The sequence below is a fragment of the Ranitomeya variabilis genome, chromosome 2 (assembly GCF_051348905.1).
Source record: "Ranitomeya variabilis isolate aRanVar5 chromosome 2, aRanVar5.hap1, whole genome shotgun sequence".
Lineage (NCBI taxonomy): Eukaryota > Metazoa > Chordata > Amphibia > Anura > Dendrobatidae > Ranitomeya > Ranitomeya variabilis.
The window spans coordinates 1,054,465,700-1,054,492,947 of NC_135233.1; positions in this window are offsets into that span (position 1 = coordinate 1,054,465,700).

Here is a 27,248-nt window from a genome sequence, read left to right on the forward strand (position 1 = left end):
ACTAAAATATAATATTTGTATGACTCCATTCCCATTTTCTGATGACATATTATTGTTTATATAGAGATTTACAGTAAGAACCAGCATTGATTTCCATAGAATAGTGAGCATGCTTTGTGACAAGTGCAGAGGATACTGCGCAGAGAGAGAGGAGGAGTTGAGCTGTGACCATCAACTATTGTCTGGGGTCTTGAGCTTTCTAATAGAGGTGTTATCTTGTATTAAAATCATGGTATTCCATAATAAAGCATTGACTGATCACCCTGCCCCAATTTATACAAGACAAGCCAAAAAAAAAGACCATAGTGTTGTACGTATTTAAAAAAAAAGTCTTAACATTCTCTTGTATAAACTGCTTTTTAGCACTGTGCAGAAAAGTAAGCTAAAAAGTGTGCATGCAAATTATCCTTCAAGGGTTATCTGGGTGGCAATCGGTCCCACCCTTCTGGCTGATAATCCAACCAGCATTCAGCCCATACACACTGTGCAGTTGAAGCTAATACCAGTTTGCTGCGCTTGCGGCAGATGTCCTTTAGAACTATGTATCCTCCTAGTCTGTGGGACATCAAGTTAGAACTTCATAACTCACCTTAAGTGGTACATCAAGAAAGAGAATGTCAAGAAAAATCCATTAATTAAAAAAAATTGCGAAATTTGGGAACATTTTATGCTATAAGTGTCTGTATGTGGCCACACAGTGTTAGGTTCACCTAGTGAGGTGGATCCACCATGTTGCAGGTCAGGTGTAGCAGACAAAAAGGCACGTATGAAGGGAAGACTTGGCACACTGGAGACCCTAGAGCACAACAGCACTTGAAGGAAGATATGACTAGTTGAAAGCAGCACACAGAGAAGCAGAGGAACCATAGGTGAAGTGCAGCAACAAATGTTAATTATGAATAGAGTCCAACCACAGAATATGCATGAAAGAGAGGTAAATCCAGGAGGAGGATTGCAGAAGGTTACCCAGCAAGGTAGATGGTAAGCAGGGTCACCAAGGTAGATGCAGACTAGGAAGAGAAAGAGGAGCACATTAAACAAATTAACACAAGAGTAGGAGTCTTAATACCAAGGGGTGTGTCTTAGTGGGCCTAAATAGGCCTATACAGATGATGTCATGGAGGCAAGCAGGGCCACAAGTAAAACTCAATGTGGAGCACAGAGAAGGGAAGCCACCTCAGGGGAAGGTGATGAAGCCTTTTCGAGCCGAAGCAGGTGCTAACACCCATTGTGTGATGTGAACTGCGGACTTTTGAGGGTTTGAGTCAGCATGTTGTGACACGGTATTGAATTTATATTTTGAGAATTTGTAGACCTTAACAAAACTAAAGGAACATAAGAGTGGACACATTTGTTAAGGAAGGCTTAAAGGACAGTTCATGGATCCAGCACTGATCGCTGCGTCCTCTGTCTGTTACCACCAAGTCCCCTTGCTCCTCTGAATGACAGGTTGTCATGGCAACCTGGTGCATTTCCATGAAGCCACTCTACTGGGTAATATAGCTCAGGTTGGAGTATTTATGTAGCTGACATTCACACCGCTACATTGAGTGGGTAACGCTGCACTTCCACTCTGCTGGGCTCGCCTTAATAGTTACTGTGAATACCCTAATCAACTTTGCTACTCTTGCTGCTACATCTACAGTGAGTACAATGACCAGCTCTTATTAGCTTCATCACTACAGTGAGCCTCCTGACAAACCCAGCTCTGCTGCATTGCTGGGTCTGCTACTTCACTCATCTGCTGTTAATCCACAGTGAATCACCCGAGCTAGTGTTACATTGTTGGACTTCATCTAGAGGGAGTCGCTTGACCAATTCTTCTATGCTTCATCACTGGGCTCTGCTACATTGCTTCAGAGTCTCCTGACATCAATCTCTCTACATTGCTTGGCCCTGCCACATCAATGAGTCTTCTCTAGTATGCCGTTTTCCCAACATTGCTTCAACTGTCTCTGTTTGTTGCGTTTCCAGCTTCCATGTGACTTATTATAATCCTCAGTGGCCATTCAGCCATTACAGCCTCCATTGCTCCACCTTGTCCACCTCGTTGCACCAATGTCATCTGCCTGTGCTGCACAAGAACAGCTTATCAGGACCAAGGATTTAGAGAAACCACCTCAACAGGCGAGACATATCAGTTTCACATAGCAGTGAGATGGCTGCCTTTGACTGAACAATCCAACTTAAATAACTTAGACCAACATATGAGTGAGATTAGCAGCTTTGGGAAAAAAATGAATTTGTGATTCTCTGTCGGTAGATGTTTAGGCCGTATGTGTCTATATTTGGCCACCCTATCATTGGAATGCGAATTGCAGCCTCTTTAGGGTTTTTCTAGCATATTGTGATATTGTATTGAGTTTGCATTTTGAAAAAAATGGAGTACTTAATAAATATCAAGAAAATGTAAGGTTGGACCAATCTGTATGTTAAACCTTAAAGCAAGTTTCACTTGTCCAGAAAATGGCTGCATTTTAGTGCCCACAATACAGTTGCAAAACTCAGGCCCCTACAGTTCCACTAAATAAAAGTTAGGCCATGATGGGACTTAGAAGACTAAAGAACATGGCTTTGCTTTACTCTTTTGGCAGATATTTATACTGTATGTGCAGCGCCCCAGAGTCCTGGTCGTTGCAGTACTGTGGCTCCGCCACTATGGGGAGCTATGGTGCGTCTGATGGCACTGAAGGAGTTCATCTGACCAGGTATCACAGACACCAATACATTTCACAGCTGGGCCTCCGGGGGGAGCTAAGGGTTCTATTCATTAGGCCACTCCCCACCATAGTGGGTAAACTGGGGGTCAGGCAGGAAGTTAGATCAGAAAAGCTGACTGGGTTGGAACCAGGCAACACCTTGTGGCAGAGGGTGTTGTAGGGGAAGATACAGTAGGGTCTCTGTCAGGGGTGGGATCCTGACAGAGGCTTGGCAACTTGAACGAACGTAATGGGACCGCGCCTGCTCCGGGTAGCGGCGGTGCCCAAGGAAGGACTAGAAGCGAGATAGATTGTGCTGAGTGAGAAACGAGATCAAGCAAAAGGAGAAATACACTCAAATCACCTATGCAGTCTTGGGGGGCAACTTGTGGAGAGGGGCGACTCTAGGGTCCCGGAAGAGCTCCGAGCCTACCCGTCAAATGGGTGCCGTCCCAACCAGAACAACAGGGAGGGACGGAGGATTAGAAGAACATCATTTAATCGAGTTGTGAGGGAACTTAAGAAACAGACACAACGGTTGTGGGGACTTTCCGTAAGCACAGCAGGGAGGGACCGCAACACATAGCGCTAGAAGGAAGGCACCGATTTCCACCTGTGAAGAGAACTCTGGAGGTGCCATCAGACCGGCCGAACTTGCGCAGCCTGGTGAACCGTATTCTGGACTGTGGACTCAGAGATCTTCAGTAAAGAGGTAAAGAGACTGCAACCTGGTGTCCTCATTATTTACTACAGCTTCCCCATCTACATCATCCACTCCTAGTAATTCCCTGTGCGCCCCACGGCAGGGTCACGGACCGGGGCCTAGCCACCGTGACAACCCCAGAGCAGAGACTCAGAGGCCCGGTACCGGGTACCCCTCGGCCCTGCGGCAGTGGGGGCGCTACAACTTGGCGTCACGAACAGGATCTACTTAAGCCTGAAGAATCAGGTCATGTGTGCCTTGGAACTGTGATTTGTTGTGCTTGGACTGTACTATATTGAGAGACTGTGTGCTGCGCCATTTGCCGCCAAAACCCGCCGCCATTGCAGCGCTGAGGAGAGCGCAGGAAGAGAAGAGGGGCGTGAAGTGGGCGTAGGCAAGCTGGAGAGCGCGAACAGCAATGGCCGCCCAGTCTAAATATTTCTGTGTCTTGAGGACGTGTCCGTCAACAGCTGAGGTCCGCCTCCTGATCCTGTTTGGAGGGTGGAGACCATGGAGACGGGGCCGCCCACGAAAGAGACCGCGGGAAGAAGACATTGGAGAGGAGATCAAGATGGCGACACCAGAAGCACCGCATGGGGATGGTCGAACTCAGAGAGAGGCTGGACAGCCCGGTGTGGCTCAGGATACGCCGCCACTGCGGGAGCTGACCCTTACGGAGCCAACGATGGGCCGACCCCCCCGGCTGCCGTCGGAAGAGTGTATGGCCGCAGCCGAGGCCCGGCGGATCGCTGCCCGCCTGGAGGCCGATGCCCGTGTGACTGCTCGGCTGGGCCAGCCCATGGAGGTCTGCTTGTCTCCAATGTCCCCTGATCCTCTCAACCCGGTCGCGGCTGGAAGTGCGCTGTCAACACCAGGCTTGAAGCTCACACCTGAGGCCGAACACCTGCGGCGCATGATGGCTGCATGGTGAGCCCGACCACAACCGGTACCCCAGGTAGACTTACTCACTGTTGCGGAGCCCCCCTTGTCCCACTGCGGTGTAGTGGTCTCCTTCAACCCCCGATATGGACGCGGGGTTATCCAGGAGATCGGGGAGCCGCTACAAGTCCACGTGGACCGAGAGGAGGTGGAGCCTTGCAGTGGAAGGTTTGATCGTGACCTGGAGCCGGGTGATGCCGTCACTTACACCAGGTGGAGGAGAGCAACCGGCAAAGCGGGCTGGATGGCGCGGGGCATCCAGCGGTGCGTCGCGCTTCAGGCCGCCGCTGCAACTCCCGAAGATAAACCTCCCGCCAATAAGACAACAGAATCTGATCCTGGGGAGCAGCGAGGGACCCGGACCCACCATGCACCGTGGGGGCGTGCCGGATCCTCGGTAAAAAGAACATCCCGGCGAGGGATCCTGTCGTTGTTGGGACGGGACCCGATCCTTGAACCAGCAGGATGACCCGTTGGTCTGGTGAGGCCCGGGAGGAAACCACCTTCCTCCCCGAAAGACGAGTAAGCATAATTGCTTTATTAATATGTAAATAGTTATTGTTTTCTGATTTTTGCTACTGAACCCGTCCAGGGTTAACCCTTAAGGGGATCCTTCTGCGGACTTGGGGATCCCTATTGCTTTGTTTTTGTTTGATCTTTCAAAAGTTTTTGCACAAGTTACTAGTGAAAAAGAACTGCTGAAATCATGAACAGTGCATGATCCGAACTTCTTGTACATAGTTTGCACCTTATTAAAGGCGCTCCCTACTGGTTTTACTTAAAGAAGGACTCTTTGTGAAGATACCACACTGGAACCTTTGCTGAGTATGGACTGGTAGCTTGAGAAGGCGTGCTACCTCATAAAGACTTGGTCCCCTCTTAAAGGGGATGTTCATTTGTTGCGCTTAAACCGTGGTATTGCTTTAAGATTGGAAGCAATAATGTCTTGACCAAAGAAAGTGATGATAATGTTTACATGAGAAAGTTATATGTATTTAACTAGTTAATTGTGAAGAAATAGTGATGATGTTCTCTGAGAAGAAAAAGGTGAAAGATAGAAGAAGGATGCAGTGGGCCCGTAGGGATAGACGTAGTGTCCAGCATGCATGATAGAAAGAAAGATAATGAGAAGGCTTAATGTTCAAAAGAAAATGTTTTGATAATGATAATAGATAGTTAGGATAGAAGGTAAACCCTGAGTCCTCATAGGAGTCATGTAGAGATGGCTCAGTGCTCTTAAACTGAAAGTAATGTTATGTTCTATACTGTGTATAGTAGTGAAAAGGCAGTAGGCCCTGGCTGAACGGGGCGGTCCTGTAACCGAAAGGAGAGGCAGTAGGTCTGGTGCCGATAGGACAGGCGGTCCTGCAGATTTAAAGAAGGAGAATGAGAAAGTTAAACTACCTTATAATGTGATTATAGGAAGGTCTTTAGTGGATAAAGAGTGTATGTCCTTAAAGGCGATGTTAAATTATTGTCCAACAATTTTGCACTTAGTAGAATACCCGGTTGGGTAACAGGAGTTATTTATAGCCTGTAATTTATAATGTTAACCATGTTTGTAACGTTCAAGTGTCCTTACCTCCCATAAAGGGAAGCCTGTTCAAGTATACTTATTGTTATTGCACTCAACAAAACTGTATGTCTTTTTGCTAACTTGTATTGTTGTTTTCTTCCCAGTCCCGGAGTACTGTGTTTAACCAGGGGGGAGTGCAGCGCCCCAGAGTCCTGGTCGTTGCAGTACTGTGGCTCCGCCACTATGGGGAGCTATGGTGCGTCTGATGGCACTGAAGGAGTTCATCTGACCAGGTATCACAGACACCAATACATTTCACAGCTGGGCCTCCGGGGGGAGCTAAGGGTTCTATTCATTAGGCCACTCCCCACCATAGTGGGTAAACTGGGGGTCAGGCAGGAAGTTAGATCAGAAAAGCTGACTGGGTTGGAACCAGGCAACACCTTGTGGCAGAGGGTGTTGTAGGGGAAGATACAGTAGGGTCTCTGTCAGGGGTGGGATCCTGACAGAGGCTTGGCAACTTGAACGAACGTAACGGGACTGCGCCTGCTCTGGGTAGCGGCGGTGCCCAAGGAAGGACTAGAAGCGAGATAGATTGTGCTGAGTGAGAAACGAGATCAAGCAAAAGGAGAAATACCAGTGGGGGTCGTGCTGTAAGACCGGAGCAACACCCCACTGAGGCGCACTACCGGTGGCCGGAACGCCGAGGGAGCATCATAACATTCAGCTTCAAGCAATACTCTAAACAGCGGCAGGACAGTCAGTCTAAGGCGGGCTGTCTAACTCAAATCACCTATGCAGTCTTGGGGGGCAACTTGTGGAGAGGGGCGACTCTAGGGTCCCGGAAGAGCTCCGAGCCTACCCGTCAAACGGGTGCCGTCCCAACCAGAACAACAGGGAGGGACGGAGGATTAGAAGAACATCATTTAATCGAGTTGTGAGGGAACTTAAGAAACAGACACAACGGTTGTGGGGACTTTCCGTAAGCACAGCAGGGAGGGACCGCAACACATAGCGCTAGAAGGAAGGCACCGATTTCCACCTGTGAAGAGAACTCTGGAGGTGCCATCAGACCGGCCGAACTTGCGCAGCCTGGTGAACCGTATTCTGGACTGTGGACTCAGAGATCTTCAGTAAAGAGGTAAAGAGACTGCAACCTGGTGTCCTCGTTATTTACTACAGCTTCCCCATCTACATCATCCACTCCTAGTAATTCCCTGTGCGCCCCACGGCAGGGTCACGGACCGGGGCCTAGCCGCCGTGACAACCCCATAGCAGAGACTCAGAGGCCCGGTACCGGGTACCCCTCGGCCCTGCGGCAGTGGGGGCGCTACATATGCGTCCATTTTACAATTGTAATATCTGTGGTGATCTTTGGTTTGTAAAACTAACAGGGGGATTCGATTCCTGGTGTTGTCGTAGAACAGACCTGGGCAATGTGCAGCCCATGGGCCTCATCCAGCCCTCTGATTGTTCCAGTCCGATGACTGAGATAGCTGAAGGGCTTAAACCAGTAGCCCACGGCTCGCACAGAGCGGCAGCTCTTCCCCCCATGGCTTCTCGAAGTCACCGCTATCTGCATCCCCAGGATACAAATAGCATTGCATATAATGGTGGCGGAAGTGGTCCCTGTCTCCTCCTTCTGCCATTCAGAATGTGTGAGATAGCCGATGCGATGACATTACTACATTGCGTCTACTGTGCGGAGCGGCAGCGCATAAAGCAAACACCACATTATACTGTATAAACAGGGCTCAAAAAATTGAAGAATTGGTCACTCCAGCTTCTGGAATAGGTTAAAACTTCATATTTTATCAGAAAAAAAGTTAAAATAATGGTAATTAAAGGGTGCACATTGTGGAAGAAGGAAAAAAGGACAAGTTTTAAATACTAAATGGTGTTCTTTGTCCCAGCTGTGACAAAGAATGTCGTTTAGCATTCGAAACGCGTCGCCGCTTTTTCCCTTCTTCCACAATGTGTGTACTTTAAATACCATTATTTTATTTTTTTTCTAATAAAATATGAAGTATTAACCTATTCCTGAAGCTGGAATGACAATTTCTTCAATTTTTTTTTAAAGTATTTCATCTTTGGCCTGACATGGTTCCGCACACACTGGATTCCTCTACGGCGGTGGTGAGGTGGCTTTTTTCTATTTTTTATTTCCTTATGTGAGGGCTCATACTGTATATACGGAGGCTGTGTGGGGGCTCATATTGTATATAGGGGATTTGTGTGGAGTCATGCTGTATATAGGGGACTGTGTAGGTGCTCATACTGTAAATAGGGTCTGTGTGGGGCTCATACTGTATAGGGGCTGTATGAAGACACGTACTGTAAATAGGGGGCTGCATGGGGTATCCTACTGTATATATAGGGCTATGTGAGGGCTCATACTGTATGTAGGTTCTGTTTGGGAGCTCATGGTGTAGATAGGTGCACTGTGTGTGGGCTCATAAGGGGGACTGTTAGCATACTTAATTCTGCTCAATATTAAGTAATGCAATTAATATTAATATAAAATAGTATAATGTATAATTTTACATGAGAATATATTTCGTATATATGTGTTAATTAAATAAATAATATAAAATAGTTAATATTATTCAGCAGAATTAATTTCCGCCTATAGGTTCAGCCTTCACAACAGTCGCAATCTCTCATGTGGCCCTTTGAGAAAATGAATTGCCCACCCCTGCCTTAGGCTGATCTATTTTCTTAGCTATAGCCCCACAGACGGTACTATTCTATTATAAGAACACTGTACATGCAGAATATTAATCCAGACTCCCCTTCAATAATATCTCTCAAAAGATGAAGAGGTGGAAATCAATTAAGCCATCTCAGATGAGCCATGTCCTCAATCCTCGCTCCGGCATAAAAGTGAATTTTTATTATGCAGATGTGACCATTTAATTGATCTGGACTTCTCTAAGCCGATCTCACAGGAGACCAACCTTCTACGTTTCCTTCCCAACATAAATAAACATCAGTGCTGTAAATTGAAGCTTTATAGTATCTTGGATAAGCTAATCTCACGTATTGTTTGTCATGAAAAAGTGTTTTCCAAATTTACTGAGACATATTAGAGAATTGACATTGAGAAAAAATGTTATAAAAACTATTCCCAGTATGTCGACTCTATTCCGAGCTTTCTTTAAGAATGCTTTCAGTTTCTTAAGTTTCATCTAAAGCATTGGGTCGTGTTTCATAAAATAAGAAAAGACGTGCGAGTCTCCAGCCTATAACAGATGTCCGATTCTAAAATTCCCAAATAAATCTCTTTGCCAGTATCAAGTACCAAATAAATCATTTAGCCAATGTGAATTATTTCTTCTTTATATTAAAGCTTGTTTATAAAATCTGTCTGGCGGGCGTGGTCCCTTTTATAAGGCTTATATGTTCTAACTTTTACTCTAATTTCATTTATATATTAGCCTGGTTAGAGAGCATTTATGTTTGCTTGCCTTCGAGTGCCAATCTTTGTTCAATAGAGGGTGGTCTTTCACAATGGACATCCCTCTTTTAATGACATCCACAGCGCACAATAACCACTTTCTTAACAGATGATTTTCCCTTTATGCATTTACACTTTGACCTTCCCTTCTTCTAAAAACCATAACGTTTACATTTTTCCATCCACATCCCCCTTCACACGTATTGGTGCTTCCTGTAGTACCGGGGTGATCCGTGTGCCATCTGAGTGGCCGTGGGCTGCATCCTTGTGTCCGTATGTCCATGTCCATGTGAAATCGGTATGTCTGTGAGCAAAGTACATGTGCCATCCTGTTGTCCTTATGTCTGTTTCCATGTGCCATCTGTGTGTCCATGTACGACGTCCGTGTTTTACCCTGGAAAAAAAGCATGATAAGGAAACAATTGAATTTATTGGATAAATAAATAAATACATTTATATAAAAAAATGGCGTGAGTTCCCACGTATTTTTTACAACCAGCAGAGGGGAAACCGATCTTTTGGGGGCTGATGTTAATAATCTGGGAAAGGGGCCATTAGCCCTAAATGTTCCCAGGTTATTAATAACAGCTCCCAACTGTTTGCTTTGCCTTTACTGGTTAGTTTACAGGGGCCCCCTGAAAAAAAATTGTGTAGGGTCCACCTATAAATTTTAACCAGCAAAGGCTAAACAGACAGCTGTGGGCTGATATTAACAACCTGGAAAAGGGCCATGGATATTGTTCTCCCATCAGGGCCGGACTGGGACTAAAATTCAGCCCTGGCATTTGAAGTTACACAGGCCCACTTGTCACACGGTGACTGTATAATACCTTTGTACACTTGCAGGCAGGGTCGGTTTTAGGCAAAGTGGGGCCCTAGGCAAAGTTTAAAATGGGGCCCCAAATGCTAACATATTGCACATCACACAAAAGCATTTAGGTTGTATTTACTTACATGCGCTGATCTCAGGCCGCTAAATGAGTTTGATCGACCATACTGAAGTTGTTCAACGCTTGTTTCCCGGCCTCTTTCCACCGTCTGAGACAGAATGATGGGACAGAACGATCACTAACAGATCACCATACAGTATCATGTTATCAGCAGCACATCTACAGTTTACGCTGGCGATGTGCTGCTGAGAACAATGATTTTTGTTTGAATATGCAGCATTTTTCTTGTTTAGTAAAATATACCCCATAGTCCTCCATATATTATAATGTGCACCATAGTCCTCCATATATTAAAATACACTGCTCAGTCCTCCACAGAGCATAATACACTCCTCATAGTGCTCCATATAGTATAATGCACCGCCATAGTCATCCATGTAGTACAATTCACTTCCCATAGTATAATGCACCCCATAGTTCTTCATATAGTATAACGTATTCCCCATAGTCCTCGATACAGTATAATGCAGCCACCACCCTACAGAGTATGATCCAGCCACCACCCTACAGAGTATAATGTAACCCCCCATAGAATATAATGCAGCCCCCCAATAGAGTATGATGAAATCACCCCTCATAGAATATATATATATAATACAGCCCCCCCCATAGAATTTAATGTAGCCCCAAATAGAATAGAATACAGCCCACCTCCCCATAGAATATAATGCAGCCCCATCAGAGTATGATGCAATCATCCCTCATAAAATCTAATACAGCCCCCCATAGAATATAATACAGCCCACCTCCCCATAATATATAATGCAGCCCCCCATAGTATAAGACAGCCTCCCCCATAGAATATAATATACCCCCATAGTATAACACAGCCTCCCCTACAGAATATAATATACCCCCGCAATAGTATATAACACAGCCACATAGTATATAACATGGCCTCCCCCATAGAATATAATATACCCCCTATAGTATATAGCAAAGCCCGCATAGTATATAGCACAACTTGCATAGTATATAGCACAGCCTGCATAATATAGCACAGCCCACACAGGGGTATATAGAGCACAGCCTGCACAGGGGTATATAGAGCACAGCCCGCACAGGGGTATATAGAGCACAGCCCGCACAGGGGTACATAGAGCACAGCCCGCACAGGGGTATATAGAGCACAGCCCGCACAGGGGTATATACAGCACAGCCCGCACAGGGGTATATTGTCATGGTTCCCAATGGCAAGGGAACGTAGGAAACATATAAATAACGAACGAGCTCTCGGGTGATGGAAACTCGAGTTGACCGTGAGCTAAATCTACCACACAACTAACAGTAGCCAGGGAGCATACCTACGGCTTCCTAAATGCCACGCGCCAGCCGGAGGACTAACTACGCCTGGTAGAGGAAGAAACAGACCTGGCTTACCTCTAGGGAAATACCCCAAAAGATGATAGCAGCCCCCCACATGTAATAACGGTGAATTAAGAGGAAAAGACATACACAGTATGAAAGTAGATTTAGCAAAGAGAGGTCCACTTACTAGATAGCAGAAGGATACAAAAGAGGACTTCACGGTCAACTGAAAACCCTTTCAAAAAACCATCCTGAAATTACTTTAAGACTCCTGTGTCAACTCATGACACAGGAGTGGCAATTTCAGCCCGCAAGAGCTTCCAGCTACAGAGAAATACAAAAACTGCAAACTGGACAAAAGGTACAAAACAAAAGGACAAAGTCCACTTAGCTGATCAGCAGACTAGTAGCAGGAACATGCAACCGAAGGCTCTGGTTACAATGATGACCAGCAAGGAAATGACTGGAGAGCAAGGCTAAATAGGAAACTCCCAAACACTGATGGAAGCAGGTGAACAGAAGCAGCAAAGTGCAAACAAGTCACCAGTACCACCAGCAACCACCAGGGGAGCCCAAAAAGCGGATACACAACAGTACCCTCCCCTTAAGGAGGGGGCACCGAACCCTCACAAGAACCGCCAGGGCGATCTGGATGAGCCCTATGAAAGGCACGAACCAAATCCGAGGCATGAACATCAGAGGCAGTTACCCAAGAATTATCTTCCTGACCATAGCCTTTCCATTTAACCAGATATTGAAGTCTCCGTCTGGAAATACGGGAGTCCAAGATCTTCTCTACGACGTACTCCAATTCACCCTCCACCAGCACAGGAGCAGGAGGTTCAGTAGAAGGAACCACCGGTACCTCATATCTCCGCAACAACGACCGATGGAACACATTATGGATAGCGAAAGATGCCGGGAGGTCCAAACGAAAGGAAACAGGGTTAAGAATCTCCAAAATCCTATAAGGACCGATGAACCGAGGCTTAAATTTGGGAGAAGAAACCCTCATAGGGACAAAACGGGAAGACAACCACACCAAGTCCCCAACACGAAGGTGGGGACCAACACGACGACGACGGTTAGCAAACTGCTGAGTCCTCTCCTGGGACAATTCCAAATTATCCACCACTTGTCCCCAAATCCGATGCAACCGATCCACCACCGCATCCACTCCAGGACAATCCGAAGATTCAACCTGACCAGATGAAAACCGCGGATGAAACCCTGAATTGCAAAAGAAAGGAGAAACCAAAGTGGCAGAACTAGCCCGATTATTAAGAGCAAACTCCGCCAACGGCAGAAAGGCAACCCAATCATCCTGATCCGCAGACACAAAACACCTCAAATAAGTCTCCAAAGTTTGATTAGTTCGCTCCGTCTGGCCATTGGTCTGAGGATGGAATGCAGACGAAAAGGACAAATCAATGCCCAACCTGGCACAGACTGCCCGCCAAAATCTAGACACGAACTGGGTACCCCTGTCAGAAACGATGTTCTCCGGAATACCATGCAAGCGAACCACATTTTGAAAAAACAGAGGGACCAACTCAGATGAGGAAGGCAACTTAGGCAATGGCACCAAATGAACCATTTTAGAAAAACGGTCACACACCACCCAGATGACAGACATCTTCTGAGAAACAGGGAGATCCGAGATAAAGTCCATAGAGATGTGCGTCCAAGGCCTCTTAGGAATAGGCAAGGGCAACAACAACCCACTAGCCCTAGAACAACAAGGCTTGGCCCGAGCACACACATCGCAAGACTGCACAAAAACGCGCACATCTCGAGACAGGGGTGGCCACCAGAAGGATCTAGCCACCAAATCTCTGGTGCCAAAAATTCCCGGATGACCTGCCAGAGTAGAAGAATGAACTTCCGAGATGACTCTAGTGGTCCAATCGTCAGGAACAAACAGTCTACCAGACGGACAACGATCAGGTCTCTCCGCCTGAAATTCTTGCAAAGCACGTCGCAGATCTGGAGAGACAGCAGACAAAACCACCCCATCCTTAAGGACACCAGCAGGTTCAGAATTCCCAGGAGAGTCAGGCTCAAAACTCCTAGAAAGAGCATCTGCCTTCACATTCCTAGAACCCGGTAAGTACGAGACCACAAAATTAAACCGGGAAAAGAACAACGACCAACGTGCCTGTCTAGGATTCAGGCGCCTGGCAGACTCAAAATAAATTAAATTCTTGTGATCAGTCAAAACTACCACCTGATGTCTGGCACCCTCAAGCCAATGACGCCACTCCTCAAATGCCCACTTCATGGCCAAAAGCTCCCGATTACCAACATCATAGTTTCGCTCGGCGGCCTAAAATTTTCGCGAAAAGAACGCACAAGGTCTCATCACTGAGCAGTCGGAACTTCTCTACGACAAAACCGCCCCCGCTCCGATCTCGGAAGCATCGACCTCAACCTGAAAGGGAAGAGAAACATCAGGCTGGCGCAACACAGGGGCAGACAAAAAGTGGCGCTTAAGCTCCCGAAAGGCCTCCACAGCAGCAGGGGACCAATTGGCAACATCAGCACCTTTTTAGTCAAATCCGTCAGAGGTTTAATAACGCCAGAAAAACCAGCTATAAATCGACGATAAAAATTAGCAAAGCCCAAGAATTTCTGAAGACTCTTCAGAGAAGTAGGCTGCGTCCAGTCGTAAATAGCCCGAACCTTGACAGGGTCCATCTCAATAGAAGAAGGGGAAAAAATGTACCCCAAAAAGGAAATTTTTTGAACCCCAAAAACACACTTTGAACCCTTTACACACAAAGAATTCTCCCGCAAAACCTGAAAAACCCTCCTGACCTGCTGAACATGAGACTCCCAGACATCAGAAAAAATCAAAATATCATCCAAGTACACAATCATAAATTTATCCAAATATTCACGGAAAATATCATGCATTAAGGACTGAAAGACAGAAGGTGCATTAGAAAGGCCGAAAGGCATTACCAAATACTCAAAATGGCCCTCAGGCGTATTAAATGCGGTTTTCCACTCATCCCCCTGCTTAATTCGCACCAAATTATACGCCCCACGAAGATCAATCTTAGAGAACCACTTAGCCCCCCTTATGCGAGCAAACGAATCAGTCAGCAAAGGCAACGGATACTGATATTTGACTGTAATTTTATTCAGGAGTCGATAATCGATACAAGGCCTCAGAGAGCCATCCTTTTTAGAGACAAAGAAAAAACCGGCTCCTAAAGGTGATGAAGAAGGACGAATATGTCCCTTTTCCAGGGACTCCTTAATATACTCGCGCATAGCAGCATGTTCAGGTACAGATAGGTTAAACAAACGACCCTTTGGAAATTTACTGCCAGGAATCAGATCTATGGCGCAATCACAATCCCTGTGAGGAGGGAGTGAACCAATTTTAGGCTCTTCAAAAATATCACGATAATCAGACAAAAATTGCCGGAATCTCAGATGGAATAGATGACGAAATGGACACCAAAGGAGTGTCCCCATGAGCCCCCCGACATCCCCAGCTTACCACAGACATAGCTTTCCAGTCAAGGACTGGGTTATGAGACTGTAACCATGGTAATCCAAGCACCAAAACATCATGTAAATTGTACAACACAAGGAAGCGAATCACCTCCTGATGGTCTGGAGTCATACGCATAGTCACTTGCGTCCAGAACTGTGGTTTATTACAAGCCAAAGGTGTAAAATCAATACCCTTCAGAGGTATAGGGACTTCCAGAGGCTCTAAATCAAACCCACAGCGCCTGGCAAAGGACCAGTCCATAAGACTCAGAGCGGCGCCAGAGTCCACATAGGCATCCACGGTAATAACTGATAATGAACAAATCAAGGTTACAGACAAAATAAATTTGGACTGTAAAGTGCCAATTGAAATAGACTTGTCAACCTTCCTAGTACGTTTAGAGCATGCCGATATAACATGAGCAGAATCACCACAATAGAAGCATAACCCATTTTTACGCCTATAATTCTGCCGCTCGCTTCTGGACATAATTCTGTCACATTGCATTTTCTCTGGCGTCTCTTCAGAAGATACCGCCAAATGGTGCACGGGTTTGCGCTCCCACAAACGCCGATCAATCTGAATTGCCATTGTCATGGACTCATTCAGACCTGTAGGCGCAGGGAACCCGACCATAACATCTTTAACGGCATCAGAAAGGCCCTCTCTGAAATTTGCCGCTAAGGCGCACTCATTCCACTGAGTAAGCACAGACCATTTACGAAATTTTTGGCAGTATATCTCAGCTTCATCTTGCCCTTGAGATAGGGCTATCAAAGCTTTTTCAGCCTGAATCTCCAAATTAGGTTCCTCATAAAGCAACCCTAAAGCCAGGAAAAACGCATCCACATTGAGCAACGCAGGATCCCCTGGTGCCAATGAAAATGCCCAATTTCGAGGGTCACCTCGCAGCAAAGAAATTACAATCTTAACCTGCTGGACAGGATCTCCTGAGGAGTGAGGTCTGAGAGAAAGGAATAATTTACAATTATATTTGAAATTCAGAAACCGAGATCTATCTCCGGAAAACACCTCTGGTGTAGGGATTTTAGGTTCAGAAATAGGAGTATGCATAACAAAATCTTGTAAATTTTGAACCTTCGTAGCAAGATTATTTAAACCTGCAGCCAAACTCTGAGGATCCATCTTTAAACAGGTGAGCTCAGAGCCATTCAAGGATTATAAGGAGAGAAAGGCAAAGGCAGTAATTAGAGCTGAAATACAACTGATCCAACTGTGGAGCAAGCATAGGGGAAACGAAAAAAAAAAAAAAAAAAATTTACAGACTTCTTTTTTCTCTCCTTTCTTCTGCCAATAAGTTTAACACTGGCCGGTCATACTGTCATGGTTCCCAATGGCAAGGGAACGTAGGAAACATATAAATAACGAACGAGCTCTCGGGTGATGGAAACTCGAGTTGACCGTGAGCTAAATCTACCACACAACTAACAGTAGCCAGGGAGCATACCTACGGCTTCCTAAATGCCACGCGCCAGCCGGAGGACTAACTACGCCCGGTAGAGGAAGAAACAGACCTGGCTTACCTCTAGGGAAATACCCCAAAAGATGATAGCAGCCCCCCACATGTAATAATGGTGAATTAAGAGGAAAAGACATACACAGTATGAAAGTAGATTTAGCAAAGAGAGGTCCACTTACTAGATAGCAGAAGGATACAAAAGAGGACTTCACGGTCAACTGAAAACCCTTTCAAAAAACCATCCTGAAATTACTTTAAGACTCCTGTGTCAACTCATGACACAGGAGTGGCAATTTCAGCCCGCAAGAGCTTCCAGCTACAGAGAAATACAAAAACTGCAAACTGGACAAAAGGTACAAAACAAAAGGACAAAGTCCACTTAGCTGATCAGCAGACTAGTAGCAGGAACATGCAACCGAAGGCTCTGGTTACAATGATGACCGGCAAGGAAATGACTGGAGAGCAAGGCTAAATAGGAAACTCCCAAACACTGATGGAAGCAGGTGAACAGAAGCAGCAAAGTGCAAACAAGTCACCAGTACCACCAGCAACCACCAGGGGAGCCCAAAAAGCGGATACACAACAGTATATACAGCACAGCCCGCACAGGGGTATATACAGCACAGCCCGCACAGGGGTATATAGAGCACAGCCCGCACAGGGGTATATACAGCACAGCCCGCACAGGGGTATATACAGCACAGCCCGCACAGGGGTATATACAGCACAGCCCGCACAGGGGTATATACAGCACAGCCCGCACAGGGGTATATACAGTGTTGTGAATTAGACTTTTTTGGCTCCCTCTTGTGGTCACTAGTGATATGACTCTGGGATTGTCTTTCCCTAGTTTGGCACCCACCTGGGTCGTTAGTCCAGGGGTGTTGCTATATAAACTTCCTGAATTCTCAGTCTGGTGCCTGGCATCGTTGTAATCAGTTCCTTTCTGTTTGCTCCTGTCTGCTGGTCGTGGTTCTTGCAAAATTAAGCTAAGTCCTGCTTCCTTGTTTTTTGGTTATTTGCATTGCTCTTATTTATTTGTCCAGCTTGTACTAAATGTGATTCCTGATTTTGCTGGAAGCTCTAGGGGGCTGGTATCCTCCCCCCGGGCCGTTAGACGGTTCGGGGGTTCTTGTATATCCAGCGTGGAAATTTTGATAGGGTTTTTGCTGACCGTATAAGGCATCTTACTATATTCTGCTATTAGTCAGTGGGCCTCTCTTTGCTAAATATCTAGTTCATTCTTACATTTGTCTTTTCTTCTTACCTCACCGTTATTATTTGTTGGGGGCTTGTATCCAACTTTTGGGGTCTTTTCTCTGGAGGCAAGAAAGGTCTATCTTTTCCCTTCTAGGGTTAGTTAGTTCTCCGGCTGGCACGAGACGTCTAGAACCAACGTCGGCACGTTCCCCGGCTGCTGCTATTTGTGGTGCTAGGATTAGTTATACGGTCAGCCCAGTTACCACTGTCCTATGAGCTGTTTTTTTGTGTTTGCAGACTTGGTAATTACTTCTGAGACCCTCTGCCATTGGGGTCATAACAATACAGTACAGCCCGCACAGGGGTATATACAGCACAGCCCGCACAGGGGTATATACAGCACAGCCCGCACAGGGGTATATACAGCACAGCCCGCACAGGGGTATATACAGCACAGCCTGCACAGGGGTATATACAGCACAGCCTGCACAGGGATATATAGAGCACAGCCCACACAGGGGTATATACAGCACAGCACAGCCCACATAGGGGTATATACATCCCAGCCCACACAGGGGTATATACAGCCCAGCCCACACAGGGGTATATACAGCACAGCACAGGGGAATATACAGCCCAGCCCACACAGGGGTATATACAGCAGAGCCCACACGGGTATATACAGCAGAGCCCACACAGGGGTATATACAGCAGAGCCCACACAGGTATATACAGCAGAGCCCACACAGGGGTATATACAGCAGAGCCCACACAGGTATATACAGCAGAGCCCACACGGGTATATACAGCAGAGCCCACACAGGGGTATATACAGCAGAGCCCACACAGGGGTATATACAGCAGAGCCCACACAGGGGTATATACAGCAGAGCCCACACAGTTTACAGCAGAGCCCACACAGGGGTATATACAGCAGAGCCCACACAGTATATAGCAGAGCCCACACAGGGGTATATACAGCAGAGTCTACACAGGGGTATATACAGCCCAGCCCACACAGGGGTATATAGAGCACAGCACAGGGGTATATACAGCCCAGCCCACACAGGGGTATATACAGCAGAGCCCACACGGGTATATACAGCAGAGCCCACACAGGGGTATATACAGCAGAGCCCACACAGTATATAGCAGAGCCCACACAGGGGTATATACAGCAGAGCCCACACAGGGGTATATACAGCCCAGCCCACACAGGGGTATATACAGCACAGCACAGGGGTATATACAGCCCAGCCCACACAGGGGTATATACAGCAGAGCCCACACGGGTATATACAGCAGAGCCCACACAGGGGTATATACAGCAGAGCCCACACGGGTATATACAGCAGAGCCCACACAGGGGTATATACAGCAGAGCCCACACAGTTTACAGCAGAGCCCACACAGGGGTATATACAGCAGAGCCCACACAGTATACAGCAGAGCCCACACAGGGGTATATACAGCAGAGCCCACACAGTATATAGCAGAGCCCACACAGGGGTATATACAGCAGAGCCCACACAGTATACAGCAGAGCCCACACAGGGGTATATACAGCACAGCCCACACAGTATACAGCAGAGCCCACACAGGGGTATATACAGCAGAGCCCACACAGGGGTATATACAGCAGAGCCCACACAGGGGTATATACAGCAGAGCCCACACAGTATACAGCAGAGCCCACACAGGGGTATATACAGCAGAGCCCACACAGGGGTATATACAGCAGAGCTCACACAGTATACAGCAGAGCCCACACAGGGGTATATACAGCAGAGCCCACAGAGGTATATACAGCAGAGCCCACACAGTATACAGCAGAGCCCACTCAGTATACAGCAGAGCCCACACAGGGGTGTATACAGCAGAGCCCACAGAGGTATATACAGCAGAGCCCACACAGTATACAGCAGAGCCCACACAGTATACAGCAGAGCCCACACAGGGGTGTATACAGCAGAGCCCACACAGGGGTATATACAGCAGAGCCCACATCTCGTCACCCCCCCCCGATAATGGCCCCGCAGTCCAGTTAAAAAAAAAAAACCTCTCTCCTCACCTTTCCTTTTGCCCACGCTGCGCGCTGCTCCTGGCTCCTGTCTCAGCAGCTGCAGTCTGCCCGGGACACAGCAGGTGCACGATGGGAATGATGGGAGAGGGGGCGTCAGCAGACGCTCTCTCCTCCATCATTGCATTGAACTATACCGGCGTCATAGACGCCGGTATAGTTAAATGCGGCGGCGGCGGCACTGGCGGGGGAGGAGGGGGAGGAACAGTGCAGCGGCCCACTACTGGCACTGGCCCTTCTGGCATTTGCCAGAAGTGCCCGATGGCCAGTCCGGCCCTGTCTCCCACACAGGCTAATGACATCAGCCCTCAGGGCCTCCAGAAATCTGGAGCTTAGCCTCGCTCATCCCACTTGCCTTGTGGTGGTGGCAAGTGAAGCAATAGGGTTGGGGTTGATAGCAGCTTTATCTATAGTTGCTGACATCAAGCCCAGGGTTAGTAATGGAGAGGCACCTATGAGACATCTCCATTACTAACCCAACAATCAAATTAAAATACATATCCAGAATAAAGTCCTTTAATTGAAAGAAAGACACAGACTCCTTTATTTGAAATAAACACCCTCCTGTCCAGTGATAATCCATTTGTCCCACGCTGTAATCCATCTCTGCTTCATCTTGATGCCTTGCTGAGTAGTGGAAAGATGCAACCAATCAGCCTGGCATTGAAGTGACATTGAGCGGAGTGTCAGAGCACAGCTTCAGTGACCTGTGGTGACATCATTGAGGTTACTGCAGGTCACTGAAGTTGCAGTTCCCATGACCAGCTAATGATGAGCTACCCAATGAACTGAGATGACCTCAGTGAGATCACTGCTAGCACCGCGAGAAATTTCTCGCTGATCACAGGGAGAGCAGGCGACAATGATGACAGTTGTATTAAGTGAAATAACTAGTTGTAGTTTGTGAGATACCACTGATTACAACTATCATCATAGTTGGCTACTATCGCTGAGCGTAGGAAGACCAGGCGACGATGATGAGAGCTATCTTCAGCACCCGGCGCCAGGAAATAACGCAAACTGTATGGCTTATCCCAGGCACCGCTACATGTCACACTGATGACACATTTCGTCCATGGTACTGGTTAAAAATAGACGTGTCTGTAGGTTTTTCTGGTTTTCTGGCCCATGTGAAAAACCTGACATGTGCGTGCCTGTGTTTGTGATCCTTAATAAACGGACCGCATACGGACATGAAAAACGTACGTATGAATGGTGGCTTAAGGTTTGTTTTTTTATGGGACGTATTGTATTTTGTACTGGAAAATTGGGAAAATAATCCAAGAATGGTGAAATTGAACTAAAGTACAATTGTTTTTTGTGTTTAGCTTTTACAGCATTTATTGAGCGTTAGCCTGAAACATACTTGTAATTCTTTTTATTTAAGTGTCCAAAAAAATGTAGGAAAATTGTAAAAAAAATACTGCTTGTGTTGCCATTTTCCAAGACTTGTAACATTTTTATTTTTCAGTGTATGGAGCTTGCGCGAGGATTAATACAATCTTGGGGTATATGCAATGTTTTGGTACTTTTTATTACATTTTTTCTGTAGTGTTACGGTGACCAAAAAACCACAATTCTGGAGTTTCGATTGTTTTTCTTGTTACACCGATTATCAGATTAAATAATTTTCTAATTTAATAGGTAAACTTTTATGGACACAGTGATTCAAAATAGGTTTATTTTCTATTTTACTTCTTTTTTTAATAGTGAGAAAAAAGGTAATTTGAACTTTTGGATTTTTTATATTTATTTTTTTTCTTTTTCTTTGATAGATATAGATAGATACATCCGCACTGCAGTTGGTCCCTCTCCCTCTCATGCTGGACATTCTCTCAGCAGCCGGATTTATCTATCTATCCTGACGAAGGAGACTGTGATCTCCGAAACACGTAGGAATTGATCCTTACGGCCCCTCACATTTTTGCTGGTCACGTGACAGCTGACGTCATACAAGGTCCTGCCGGCTGATTGCTGCACTGCAGGCCTTGATCACAAGCTTACCACGCTCGCGCACCACCGGAAAGGAGGCCCAGGGAGCATGTGTCACCAGCCAGGACAACGCTCCCGAAGAAAAGTTTATTCCTGAGCTGCTACTATCATCCCTATGGAGGAGGACTCGAGTGGAAACCTTGTGTTTTGGACTGTAATACCGCCTTCAGAAAAGTAACCTCAGCACTATGCACTTTCTGCAGTTTGATATATAACTCTGCAAAACTTGGGACTCTTCTGTACTAACTGTTGAATCTGGATACTTTTTGGACTATTTTGACTCTTTATTTAAAGTACTATACTGATTCCTTAACTCTTTTATGATTCTCGATTGTACAGCTATATTTTAATTGTATTTCTATTAAATATCTCTTTGTTTTCCCGTATCGTTTGAAAGGGTTTCTATAGCGCACACTATGGTATAATTGATTCTGGCATTTGACAACATTGTGGTATTGTCCTGTTTGCAGCTAATATCCTTTCTCATTGATTGCACTTGTGCCTTCCTATAGGCTTAAACTTTCCAACACTTCCCCAACAGATGATTTTGGGAAAGAGAGTGATTCAGCCCGATCCTCTTGTTTTCAAAAGAGAACCCAGGGGTGGTTTTCTCTATTCTCCCTGATGAAAAATGCTCAGTTAAGGCGAGTGTGCATGTGTACTGGAGTTTAGAGTGTCTTGGTGTGTTGAACATTTGTTTGATGGACAGCTATCTCATGTGTGTACCCAGCTTCAACCTGTATTTGGTTGCAGTTGTACAATCTTGTAATGTAGTCCACAATAGCATAATTATATAAAAATATATTAAATTTTATTAATTAAACAAATGTAACAATATATCAATGTAAACACTATTACAAAAGTGCACATATAAGTTGTATGCACTATACAAACAATGGAGGACAATGAGGAGGAGATATAACGGTAGCCAAGTTAGGGGGGGATGTTACAATACATCCTGAGGGCAAAAGACATAAACCAATGTCACATCAATAGGAAAACCCACAGGGTTAATAGTAACGTGAGTAACAGTATACGTGCACAGACTTAGTCGCATCAGTAACATCTCACAGTTTTCAAAGGTTCATGCTTACCCATAGCGGTCATCAACAGAGACCCTGTTGAAAAAGCTAGAACGCGAAACGCGCATCCGGGGGTGCTGAGAGAGGTGGGGTTGTTATCCCTGATGACCGCTATGGGTAAGCATGAACCTTTGAAAACTGTGAGATGTTACTGATGCGGCTAAGTCTGTACACGTATACTGTTACTCACGTTACTATTAACCCTGTGGGTTTTCCTATTGATGTGACATTGGTTTATGTATTTTGCCCTCAGGATGTATTGTAACATCCCCCCCTATCTTGGCTACCGTTATATCTCCTCCTCATTGTCCTCCATTGTTTGTATAGTGCATACAACATATATGTGCACTTTTGTAATAGTGTTTACATTGATATATTGTTACATTTGTTTAATTAATACAATTTCATATATTTTTATATAATTATGCTATTGTGGACTCTTTTGCTCCGCTTTTTTTGTGCTAATCTTGATTTGGAGTTGTCCTGGTGATTTGGCGCCTTTTGGGTGCTTTGGGAGAGCTAGTTTTATCTGCTCTCGGTTGCAACATACACTGGTGCTTCATGATTGTGGTATTAAATCTTGTAATGTAGCCAAGAGATCCCTCTCCTTCCAATAAAGTTGCTAGTAAACTCATGAAAATATCTGGGTTCATATGAGATTCTTATGGAGATGATGAATATAGTCATCACTGACCCCATGGAGATCAGAGCCATGCCACTATACAGGTCCTTCTCAAAAAATTAGCATATAGTGTTAAATTTCATTATTTACCATAATGTAATGATTACAATTAAACTTTCATATATTATAGATTCATTATCCACCAACTGAAATTTGTCAGGTCTTTTATTGTTTTAATACTGATGATTTTGGCATACAACTCCTGATAACCCAAAAAACCTGTCTCAATAAATTAGCATATTTCACCCGGCCAATCAAATAAAAGTGTTTTTTAATAAGAAACAAAAAAACCATCAAATAATAATGTTCAGTTATGCACTCAATACTTGGTCGGGAATCCTTTGGCAGAAATGACTGCTTCAATGCGGCGTGGCATGGAGGCAATCAGCCTGTGACACTGCTGAGATGTTATGGAGGCCCAGGATGCTTCAATAGCGGCCTTAAGCTCATCCAGAGTGTTGGGTCTTGCGTCTCTCAACTTTCTCTTCACAATATCCCACAGATTCTCTATGGGGTTCAGGTCAGGAGAGTTGGCAGGCCAATTGAGCACAGTAATACCATGGTCAGTAAACCATTTACCAGTGGTTTTGGCACTGTGAGCAGGTGCCAGGTCGTGCTGAAAAATGAAATCTTCATCTCCATAAAGCATTTCAGCCGATGGAAGCATGAAGTGCTCCAAAATCTCCTGATAGCTAGCTGCATTGACCCTGCCCTTGATGAAACACAGTGGACCAACACCAGCAGCTGACATGGCACCCCACACCATCACTGACTGTGGGTACTTGACACTGGACTTCAGGCATTTTGGCATTTCCTTCTCCCCAGTCTTCCTCCAGACTCTGGCACCTTGATTTCCGAATGACATGCAAAATTTGCTTTCATCAGAAAAAAGTACTTGGGACCACTTAGCAACAGTCCAGTGCTGCTTCTCTGTAGCCCAGGTCAGGCGCTTCTGCCGCTGTTTATGGTTCAAAAGTGGCTTTACCTGGGGAATGCGGCAGCTGTAGCCCATTTCCTGCACACGCCTGTGCACGGTGGCTCTGGATGTTTCCACACCAGACTCAGTCCACTGCTTCCTCAGGTTCCCCAAGGTCTGGAATCGGTCCTTCTCCACAATCTTCCTCAGGGTCCGGTCACCTCTTCTCGTTGTACAGCGTTTTCTGCCACATTGTTTCCTTCCAACAGACTTACCATTGAGGTGCCTTGATACAGCACTCTGGGAACAGCCTATTTGTTGAGAAATTTCTTTCTGGGTCTTACCCTCTTGCTTGAGGGTGTCAATGATGGCCTTCTTGACATCTGTCAGGTCGCTAGTCTTACCCATGATGGGGGTTTTGAGTAATGAACCAGGCAGGGAGTTTTTAAAAGCCTCAGGTATCTTTTGCATGTGTTTAGAGTTAATTAGTTGATTCATAAGATTAGGGTAATAGGTCGTTTAGAGAACCTTTTCTTGATATGGTAATTTATTGAGACAGGTTTTTTGGGTTATCAGGAGTTGTATGCCAAAATCATCAGTATTAAAACAATAAGAGACCTGACAAATTTCAGTTGGTGGATAATGAATCTATAATATATGAAAGTTTAATTGTAATCATTACATTATGGTAAATAATGAAATTTAACACTATATGCTAATTTTTTGAGAAGGACCTGTATTGCTAAATTAGAAATCTTTGTCTCTAGTTCTGCAAATTGGAGTTAGTTACCCTATAAATAAGTCAATATTGAACATTTAGGGCAGCTACAAGCTGTGGTAATACAAAACCAACTTCTAGCTCTTGAATTAGAGCAAATTTGCATATTTTTTCCCTGGATCATTGTTCTCTCTAGACCAGTTGCCGTCTCTGCAAGAAAAAGCAAAATCCCCAGATCCATATTATTTTAATGAATACAGTGGCTCACAAAAGTAGTCACCCCTTTGGCATTTTTCGAGTTTTGCTACCCCACAACGTAGAATTTCACTGTTTTTTTGAGAGTTTGCATCAGTTCAAGTAAAGTTCATGTCTACAACTGTGAACATTAGGTTTTCTTTTTATTGTGAAGCAAACAACAAATAGGAAAAAATAACTTAAATTTCAGTATGGATAACTATTCACCTCCTAAAGTCAGTACTTTGTAGAGCCTCTTTTTGCAGTAATTACAGCTGCAAGTTGCTTTGGATAAGTCTATATGAGCTTTCCATTGGAATTTTTGCCCATTCCTCAAGGCAAAAGTGCTCCAGCTCATTTAAGTTAGATGGTTTCCTCTGGTGAACAGCAATTTTCAAGTCTGACCACAGATTCTCAATTGGATTAAGGTCTGGGCTTTGAATAGGCCACTCTAAACCATTTACATGATTCCCCTTAAACCACTCGAGTGTTGCTTTAGCAGTATGCCTTGGGTCATTGTCTTGCTGGAATGTAAACCTCTGTCCCAGTCTCAAATTAATGACAGACTAAAACAGCTTTTACTCAAGAATATCCCTGTATTTTGCAACATCCATCTTCCACTCAATTCAGACCATTTTTCCAGTCCCTACCATGTATCACTGTGGGGATGGTGTTCTTGGGGTGGTGAGCTGTGTTGGTTTGGCGCCAGACATAGCGTTTACCTTGGTGGCTGAAAAGTTCAATTTTGGTCTCATCTGACCACAGCGCCTTCCTCCATACATTAGGGGAGTCTCACATGTCTTTTGGCAAACTGAAAATGAGCCTGTGTGTAAGTAAAGACTTTTTTATGCTCACTTTTCCATAAGTGCCACCTCTATGGAGTGTAAGGCTTATTGTGGTCGTATGGACAGATACTCCAGTTTCTGCTTGGGAACTCTGCACCTTATCATGGTTACCTTTGGTCTCTGTGCTACCTCTATGATTAATGCCCTCCTTGCCTGGGCTGAGAGCTTTGGTGGGCGGCCCTCTCTTGGCAGGTTTTTTCGGGTACCATGTTCTTTCCATTTGATGATAAAGGACTATATGGTGTTCTGGGGGCTCATCAGGGATTGGAATAACTCAACCCAGTTTTTATAACCCAACCCTGACTTGTACTTCTCAACAAATTTGTCCCTGACTTGTTTGGAGATCTCTTTGGTCTTCATGGTGGTGTTGTGTTTTGGTGCCTCTTGCTTAATGGTGTTGCAGCCTCTGCAGACTTTCAGAAAAGGTTAATGTATATACTGACAGACCATGTGACACCTAGATTGCACACATTTGGACTTCTTTTCACTAAGCATGTGACTTATGAAGTTAATTGCTTGAATCAGAAACTTTTAGGGGCTTGATTGCAAATGGGGTCAATACATATGTCAATTTTTAGTTATTTGATCCAATAAACATAATTTATGCCTATATGTATTCACCAACTTACACTATTTAGTGTTGATGCATCAGACAAAAATCAAATTACAAAAATATTTATAAACAGGTTGTAATATAATAAAATAGGTAAAAAGCCAAGGAAGGGGGATGAGGTGAATACTTTCGCAAACCACTGTACATCTCTTTTCTTGTTTCTTTTTGCAATGAGGTGCATTACCTGGTACAACCTATTGAAAAATGTGGTCCTCTTTTTGAAAAATCAGCATACTTATTTTTATGTCTTAGACAATCCACTTTGTTCTGCTTTGCTCCCCATAATATATGGCCACACATAATTTTCCATTAGGGTAAAATTGGTG